This window comes from Hibiscus syriacus, unplaced genomic scaffold (genome assembly GCF_006381635.1).
Source record: "Hibiscus syriacus cultivar Baekdansim isolate YM2019G1 unplaced genomic scaffold, ASM638163v2 tig00010968_pilon, whole genome shotgun sequence".
In the NCBI taxonomy this organism is placed as follows: Eukaryota; Viridiplantae; Streptophyta; class Magnoliopsida; order Malvales; family Malvaceae; genus Hibiscus; species Hibiscus syriacus.
In genome coordinates this window covers 899,811-909,529 of record NW_024062239.1, presented here as the reverse complement: position 1 = coordinate 909,529, position 9,719 = coordinate 899,811, and positions in this window count along the sequence as shown.

The window sequence follows — 9,719 nt, the reverse complement described above, 5'->3', positions numbered from 1 at the left end:
CATTTTTGGGGTGTTACAGTATATCTATTTAGCATTGACACCTATTTTTGGATTTTTTATCCGAAATTTTTGTAGAGCATATGGCGGAGGAGAAAGCAGAAGAAGATTGAGATGCTCCAATAACAGAGGCATCATCGACTCAAGAGAGATACCTCGGCGAATGCCCTATTAGTTCTCCATATCTATTCAGCGGTTGAATTCGATGCCAATAATATTAATTGAATGATAAACCTGAATTTGTTCAGGCTGGGGAGGGAGAGAGAAATTGGTATGGAATAAAAAGAAAGAGGAAATGAGGGAAAAAGTATGTTTTTGAGTTAATTTGTGCAATCAAACGTCAAAGGATATATTGTTGTGGACTTTTTAATGATTAATATTTTTTAGTTCATCATGTGATAGTGTCGTTAGAAATTTAACGGCTGAGTGACTGAAAAAGTTAAATGTATAAAGTTTAGTAATTAAACTAAAAAATTAAAAGTAAAATGAGTGAAACATGAGAGTAAAGTTTAGTTGTTAAATTTGTAATTTACCCTTTTGGTTAATTAATTCAAAGTACCCTTTCACGTGTAAATAGTATATTTCATTTTAAAATTAGGGTCAACTAATGTGCGACTCCCATTTTCTTTTCTTTTTTACTTTCTTCATTTATATTTTTTATTTAAAACGACAAATTTAATATTTTTTGAATTTAAACCTAATTCATTTAACTAACGTAATATTACATTTAAATTAATTACTATATTAATATTTTTATTATATATTTTTAAGTAAGAAAAGTTAAATCATTAAATAATATTTAAGATAAAATTTATATATAAATGTACGAACCAACTTATCTCAGTGATTAAAGTTATCGTTGTTATTCCTTGTGGTCACAGGTTCGAGCACCAGCGATTGCAGCAGGTGATTGAATTTTCAATGTTAAATGACTTAGAATATTTACAACATATACTACTTTGTAATCACCTTAGCTTCATCCAAAAAAATTATATACAATTATTTTTAAGGTTGTTTGCCGGAGTTTAGCTTCTGATCTCAACGCTGGCAGTGGCTAGAGCATTTTTGCCAATGTATTCATCATCTACAAAGTAAATATAATCCGAAATGATGTCACCTTTGTTGCCATGATATGTCGGGGTTTCATAAATGATCTTTATTCTTTTTAAATATTAAATTAATTTAATTATTCTTCTCTGGAAAGAAAACCCCCTATAGTTTAGGAATATGGAAGTACACTAGCAGATAAAGTGTAGTACATATTCGCCCTATGAGAAGTAGTCCCCAGCTTTTATTTTCAACCGGCACTCAAAATTTCTAGTACATCAGTTTAGTACATGTTGTACTGTAATCCGCCGGTTCTGCGGGACTTGCTGCATAAATACCTCAGATGACAACACAAACTCAGACACAGATTCTGGTTCACTAAAAACTGACTCAAGGCTCACGATTTTGTCACAAAAGAAGGATTGACTTTTGTTTGGGCTTGGACCGAGACAAGGTGAGGTCTGGAGAGAGTGGGAAAGAGAATGGAAAGGCAGACGAAAGACAGGGAAGAGGCTGAGCATGGATGGCTCTAACCAACAGCTTTCTGTTGTTTCTCCGCTCATGCACTGCCTCTTCCCTGGCTCTCCCACCTCTCTTTCCTCTGCTCTCCCTATTTTTTCATCCATTTTATTTATTTGGGATTATTTTCCAGCTTTTATTATAATAGCCAACTGATTGAATCTAGATCCAGGTTCATGTTCATAACAGCTACCTCTCCTTGTTAGCCATTGCTGTCATCCACGAGAGAGAACTGGGAAACCAATTGGAGATAAATTATTTTATATGCAATTTAATGATTAAATTAGTCGGTCCATTAATTAGGTAAAGGCTTAATTACACATTGTCCCCTAAACTACGTCTTTCATACCAAGTTATCTCTTAAAATTTCTTTTGAGATGTTTTATCCTAAGTTTAAATCGTTATCTCATTTCATTTTTCAACTCTGGCAAAATAATAAAAGAGTAAATTATATATTTAGTCACTCAATTATTATGTGGTTTGATTTTAGTCACTCAATTATTTTTTTAAATCAATACAAAATTTAAGTTTTTTTAATTATGGATATAAATTGTTTTATTAATTTATTGTTTAAAATTAATCTTTTTAATGGTTAATTGACTATTGACTATTAATATTCTCAAGACATTTTCCTTGGTTTTCCTTGACATTTTCTTGCTCTCATGTTCTGCACTGTCTACAAGTGCTGAAGTTCAACGACATAAATTTATTATATGTCTTCGTTTCTTCTTTTGGTCTTAATTTGTTTGGATTAGGTGTAAATCAAAGAGTTGATGTTGGTGATTCGAATGAAACAAATTCAAGCAACTAAAGTGAAGAGGTTCTACAAGACTCACAACACTATCACTGTTAATGGCATGTTTCCTGGACCTACCTTGGAAATGGACAATGGAGACACCCTTGAAGTCCTTGTTGTCAACAAAGCCAAATATATGTCACCATCCACTGGTTCATGGAGAAACTTAAGATTACATGATACGTGCTGTTGGGGCTGTTTGTTTACATCTTGGTCGATAATACTCCAAGTTTTGGCTAGTAATCAAAATGTAAGTTTTCAAAGTGTAGTGGCTAAAGTATAAACTTTATAAAAGTTTAGTGACCAAAATTTTAATTTCAAAATGTTATATATTTTGGCCCGTAAATGAATAGTTTTTCCCAAAATTAGTGTGTCATGGGAGTTATAATTTTGATTTAGGATTTATATTAAAAGCTATAAAGCATTAAACATCGATAAGAAATCAGGTAATCGGATTTTATCAAAATTTTACAAAAAATTGAAGGATGCTAAAAAAAGGTGGGAAATATTATTTTCATATTTTAGAACAGTTAAATTTAAAGTGGAACAATGGAATTGAAGTTGATTTCTCATATTTAGCTGAAATTGAGAAAATTTAGTGATTAAATTGTAATTTTTGAAAATTGCATGACCAAAGTAGAGAGTCAACTTCAAATTGGTTCATCTTTGACAATGGAATATTATAACAGAAGATATTTCTATGGAAATTAGTAATTATCATGATTCATTAATGATAATTTTGGGATTTCTCATTAATTGAATTTTAAATTCAATTATATTAGGTAAAACCATGTGTATTATGTTATAATTTGCTAGAAAAATTAAGAAAACAATCGGCCATCTTCTTCAAGCTGCTAAATTCACCATAGCTAGAGGTAAGGGTTATTTTTAATTTGATTTTTGAATCTGTATGGTTGGTTTTTGGATTAAGCTATTAGATAGATAATTAATCCTCTTGAAATTCTGTATCATTTGGTATAAAAATTACATGGAAATCATGTTTAGATGTTGAGTTTCATGAATTGGGTGGTTGAAGAACATGTTTGATTTTAAGAGTTCTTGGATAATTTTTATGTTATTTTTGTTGCAGATTAATTCTAAAGTAGGAGTGATGATTAAAATCAAGTGCAAAAGCTTATATAGTATTCGACCATGTTAGGATTTATAGAGGTTGATTGTGTTTTAATTGAATTTGATGTTGTGGTGATTGAAATAACATGAATTTGATATAAGGTGGTTGAATTCATGCTTAAAATTTAAATGAAAGGTTTACCCTTGGGGCTTAAGGGCATTCGACCATGGAAGGAAAATTATGGGAAAATTTTTGAAAAATTTCCTATGGGTATTAATTGTGTTCTACATGCTTTGGAGATTGATTTGGATCAATTTGAAACCTTGAAATAATAAAAGGACCATTTTGCATGTTTTGGAAATTATGAGACATTGATGAGAAATTGTTCAATAATGGGTATTCAATGTTAATATTTAATGATTGAATGCTGAATTTTAATTTAGAATGTAGAATTGTAACTAAAGTGAAACTTTGGTGAAATTCCATAGAGGATTTTCGAATGGACTTGATAATTAAGGACCTGCTTGTAAGTTTGCAAATGTGATGGTATTATTTGAGTATGAAATTACAATGCTGGAAATTTTAGTGTTTGATTTGAGATAAATGAAAATGATGAAGGATCATTTTGAGTTAAATGGAAACGTTGATATAATTCTAAAAGAATTCATAAATAGCGACTTATATTTGCAAAGTTTGTGAAAGTTTAAGGATTGATGATGGAAATGAGTAATTATGGAATTGAATACCTATTTAGAAAGGATGAAGATATTATGGAATAATGATTTGACTTTATATCAATTAAGTATCGATTTTGATTTTATATAATTTTATATTAGTGAGGTTAGACTATGTTAGTATAATAGTAACATATAGTTTGAATATGGTGTTATGTATGTGATGTCGTACAAATTACGGTAAATCTTGCGATCTTAGAGATTCTAAAGCAAAATGCAAAGCGCTTGAGTAAAAAAATATCATAAAAAAAGGTTCGGTAGTGAGGCAATGGTGAGTGTAATTTATTTTTTTACTTATTTCGATCGAGGAAGACTTGTGATAAGTCAACCTCGTATTATATATTAAAGTATGATTTTATTTTAATTATTAAATGATTAATAATGCTTATGTTTTCTGAATGTTTTTGGGTATGAACTGTCCAAGTTATGATTTACTAATGAAGATTTCTAAATGAATATTATATAAACTAAAGCACATTGTATGTTGCATTGACAGTCATAGGTACACTTGGCATGCAATGAAGTTGAGTAATTTCAATTCCGATATGGTACATTCGTGTACATTATGTATTGCATCGTTGGCGCAAATGATATGATTGTACTTGGAGTGCATATTTTGATTATGATGATGACATCGTTGGTGATTAGTGTGCACATTATGTCTAACTCACGTAACATGCATTCTCTTAAATATATATTGGGCTATGAAAATGAAATATTAAAGTTTTGAAATGTGTCTGAATGAAAAAGAATATTTCATGATTATTATATCTAATAATGTTTACCATGATTTTGATAAAATCATGAGATGATGATTTTCAGGTTTTTGATGAGGAAAATAGCTTGAATAATCGGTTTGAAAGTTTAATGACTTTATTTGAACTACATTTTAATGTTTTGACATATTTATGTTTTACTCACCTTAAATAGTTATACTATCTTGCTAAGTTTTACTTAGCGCATGATGATTTTCATGCGTAGGTTCGGATAATGATAAGGACATGAAGTAAGGAACCTCTCGAGCAACTTTTTGCATATCATATCTACTATCAGTATCAGTAAGGCATCTCTGATGTTCTTTTGGCTTTTTAGTCATCAATCAATAACATGTTAGTCTTAAGCGTATTATTATTTTCCATGCCCATAATAATACTTGACTAGGGATCTTTTAATAATAACAATTATGTCATTATATGAACTTTATTATCTTCCAGTTTATGTTAAACACATATATATAAATGAAAATAATAGCGGCAATGCCTTTATTCAATAAAATCGGTAAATAAAAGTATTATTACAATCATCATATGATTGGTCTTTGGGCATACTCTAACACTCGTAAGCCACAATCAAAATAGACTAAGAGAGGAAATTTTGTTAATGTAGGGTTAATTTTGTATAAGATTTATAATTTTGTATAAGATTTATAATTTTGTATGTGAATGTAATTATGTATGAGATGAGAAAAGTTAGCAATAGGTTATTGTACATGTTTCTTATACACAATATGAGTCATGTTGATACTTACGATATATGGAGATCGTTGTCATCACGTGAGGGATTGAATGTCCATTCCATTCCGTCTTTGAAAAAATCAGTTGATGTAGGTTGTGTACTTGTATTCAAACTGAGCTTGACTTGAGGACTTGTTAGTTTGTTATGTCCCTCACCGTTGCAGTACCCACATCACCTAATTTTCTTCTCGACCTTGTTCTTCGGTACTTCTTTTCGTTTGCGTTGTTTTCATTGAGGGTCACGAACGTTGTTTACTACACTGCTCTGGTTTACTGAATCATTCAAACCAAATGAGTTTTCAAATTCTTTTGTTAGTCTTTTCATCTTATCTCTTGCGGTTTTGAAAGACGCGTCTGTCTTTGATGAAATATAGCATAACCTAATTGACGTTGAACGTAAAGCAGCGAATCTTGCCATTTGCATCACTTCTGGAGGCACATTCAAGTCAACATAACTGGGTGAAGAAGCCTTCGCATCCTTAGTCCACCTACTTTGAATCAAAGTCTCGGGCAAATATGTGTAATCCAAGTGCTTCAAAATATGAAGTTGATGGCGACACAGAAGTCCAACGGTCTTAAATTTTTTGTAGGAACAATTTAGGGTTTCTGTACGAGAATCAAAACTAATTTCAAATATCCTATTTTTTTCTTTGTACTTTATCAAAATATAATGTTGACATTCATCTGATAAGGACTGAATCTCTTCCTGAAACTGGTACAATGTCTTCCATTGAAGTTCATCTTGGAACGCACGAAAAGATTTGTGGGTAAACATCTCAATAGCATGACTTTCAAGGTCGACCAGTTTTGTGATCTGGAAGGGCTTCGTCTGGGAACTTAAGTAATCCGCTTTCAACTCGTTCATACGCATTCTACTAATTCCATCTTCAATTGCACGAACAACATCTAAATATGTCTTCTTGTGTTTCAGTGCAATCGCGAGTGAAGCATTCATAGACTTGTACCTTTGTGTTGAGCAAATATTGACAAAGAAATGACTGGTTAGATATGCTTGTGCCCATAAGTGCCGAGTATTTTCCTTCTCAATCACCCATGGATTTTTTTCGATGTTGAATTCTGAAACAACCGAACGCCATTGAATATCAAATTCCTCGGTTGTCCACCAGGAAGCCATGCATTTTGAGAATACTGCTGTAAATTTTGGGTCACCAATTTTATCTTGTGCATTGCGAGAAAGATGCCAAAAACATAATCTGTGATTAGCATAAGGGATAACAGATTTAATAGCCCTCTGCATTGCCCTATCCCCATCGGTGACAACTGAAATAGGCAATTTATTCATCATGGCTTCTAAAAAGGTTTGTAGCACCAACTCAAAATATTGAGATGTCTCGTCAGCAATTATGGCAGTGGCAAACACAATTATGTAATGGTGATGATTGACACCGACAATAGGCATAATTGGTCGACCATACAAATTATCATTGTATGTTGTGTCGAACATAATTACATCACCGAAGCATGTGTAATCTGATCTCGATGTAGAATCCGACCAAATAAGATTATGCAATGCCCCTGATTCGTCTACCGAGTATGTCATAAAAAACCCGGGATCATCATATTTCTTATAATCAAAGTAAGCAATAAGCACATTCACATCCCCATCAACGATTTCCTTTGCTTTACCTCTTTGAAGTGCATTGTAGAGGTCTTTATGTGTAAATACAACATTATGATAGCCCCCTGCCTGCTGCGTTAAATAGTTCATTACTTGTGACGTGCCAACACTGACCTCTTTCAATGTTGTTGCCTCATCGATATCAGCCAAACTTACAGCTCTATTAGAACGCATAAATGGTGTCATAGCAGGTGTGCACAATGCATGATTATTTTTATGATAAGACTTACTTATAACCCAGTGATCGTTTGTATTTGTTGTTGTAACTACGACTCTAGCCTTGTATCTTGTTCTTGTGACTGGCGTATGAGCACGTTGACGATCAACAATATTGACTTTTGATACTCGAAACTCTTCTTTGGAACAACAAAATTCTTGTGTCTTCACATTGCTTCCACGTCAAGCCATGTTGTTCCCTTACGTGCACTAAACCCATGTTCCCGTGCGAATCCCTTGTAAAAGTACCAAGTTTGATCACGTGAAGAGAAGAGCTGACTAACCAATATGTCAGATTCATCAGCATTATGTACTTCATGGCATTCCTCGGTTGGCTTAACATTGTCTGCATCAGTATGATCCATGGAAAAAATTTTGTTGTGCAAGTTCAGTGGTCTCAGAGTTGATGGAGATGTAAGTAAAGGTTCATTTAACATTTTCAGTCGTGCTTTCAATAGGATGTGGTATTGGTAGTGGTAGTTAAAGGGTGGGTACAACATTAAATTCGTAGGACATATTTAGGTATGTACAATAACTACCTAAATATGTGTCGATACATTTTCTAAAAGTATCGAGCCCAAAAACATCGAAACCAATAATTATAATGTAATAGGTAAATTAACAATGTAACCGGTATAAATATACCGGGTTAATTAGAAAACAAGTCAACATAATGTACCGACACTTGTGTAATTTGTGTCGATACTTATTATCCAGAATGAATGCCCCAACAAGGTGCACGCATAACGTGTCGATACATTTATTAAAAGTATCGATCCCAATAACTTCGAAACCGATAATTATAATGTAATAGGTAAATTTACAATGTAACAGGTATAAATATACCATTTTTATGAGAAAATAGGTCAGCATAAAGTATCGACACTTGTTAAATTTGTGTCGATACATTTTGTCCATAATGAATGTCAAACGGGATGCACACACAAAGTGTCGATACATTTATTAAAAGTATCGATCCCAAAAATATCGAAACCAATAATTACGATGTGATAGGTAAATTTACAATATACCCGATAAAAGTATTCCGATTTTATGAGAAAATAGGTCTAAATAATGTATCGACACTTTTTATGTTTGTGTCGATACTTTTTTCCAGAATGAATGCCCAACGAGGTGCACGCATAAAGTGTCGTTGCATTTAAAATTGTATCAATCCAAAAAATATCGAAACTGATAATTATAATGTAATAGGTAAATTTGCAATGTTATCAGTGTAAATATATCGGTTTACTTAGAAAATAGGTCAATATAAGTGCTACCTATTACATTATATAAGAGCTACCTAATATGTTATTGTACTTGATAATATTTCTGGTTAAATTCCTATTTTCTTATATAAGCACTACCTATTACGTTATATAAGCTCTACCTAATATGTTATTATACTTGATAATATTTCCGGTTAAATGATATAACATGACGGGTCTAAATTTTAACCGGTCATGTCATTTTTTAGGCGCCGGACAGCAGAAGTTCCCCCAAGTGAAACAAGTTTTCAATCTCAGCTGGTGGCTCCGAGAATCTTTGGAAACGTTAAGTCATAGTCCAAGCTAGATGAGCCAAACTACCAGCAACCAGGTTACTTTCCCGAAGAACATATCTACTATGAATAATCTAATCCCGTCGAACAAGCTACTGAATATGCGACACCATCGTCGAAGTCGAAATTTCATTCACCCTCCGCTGGCCTTGAACCACCGTCACAACATCTTTGCAATCCGATTCCAGAATTACCCGGCGAAAACCCAGCTCCCAGGCAATGGTCAACCCCAATAATATATCGCACAACTCTGCAGCAACCTCCGAACAACACCCAACCTGTTACGAGAAACCCATTACCCAGGCAGCATTCGAATTACAAATCACACCTCCGAAAGTTGTCAACCCCGTATCCTATCTCCATCCTCCATCAGCGTTCAATTTCATCCACCCATTCAGAGGGGCACACCAAACCACTACCCGATTCGTTATAGACCCCATCTATCGTTGCTTCGAGATATAACTCTGGCACGCATGAACTGCTTCCTCCTTAATGCGTAGACTTCTTTGAATAATACCTTCAGCGACCCGCTGATCCTTGTCGAAAATCAATTGGTTACGTCGATTCCAAATGCACCAAACAACCTTGCCAAACAGAATGTCCCAATCCTCCTCCTTAACTAGG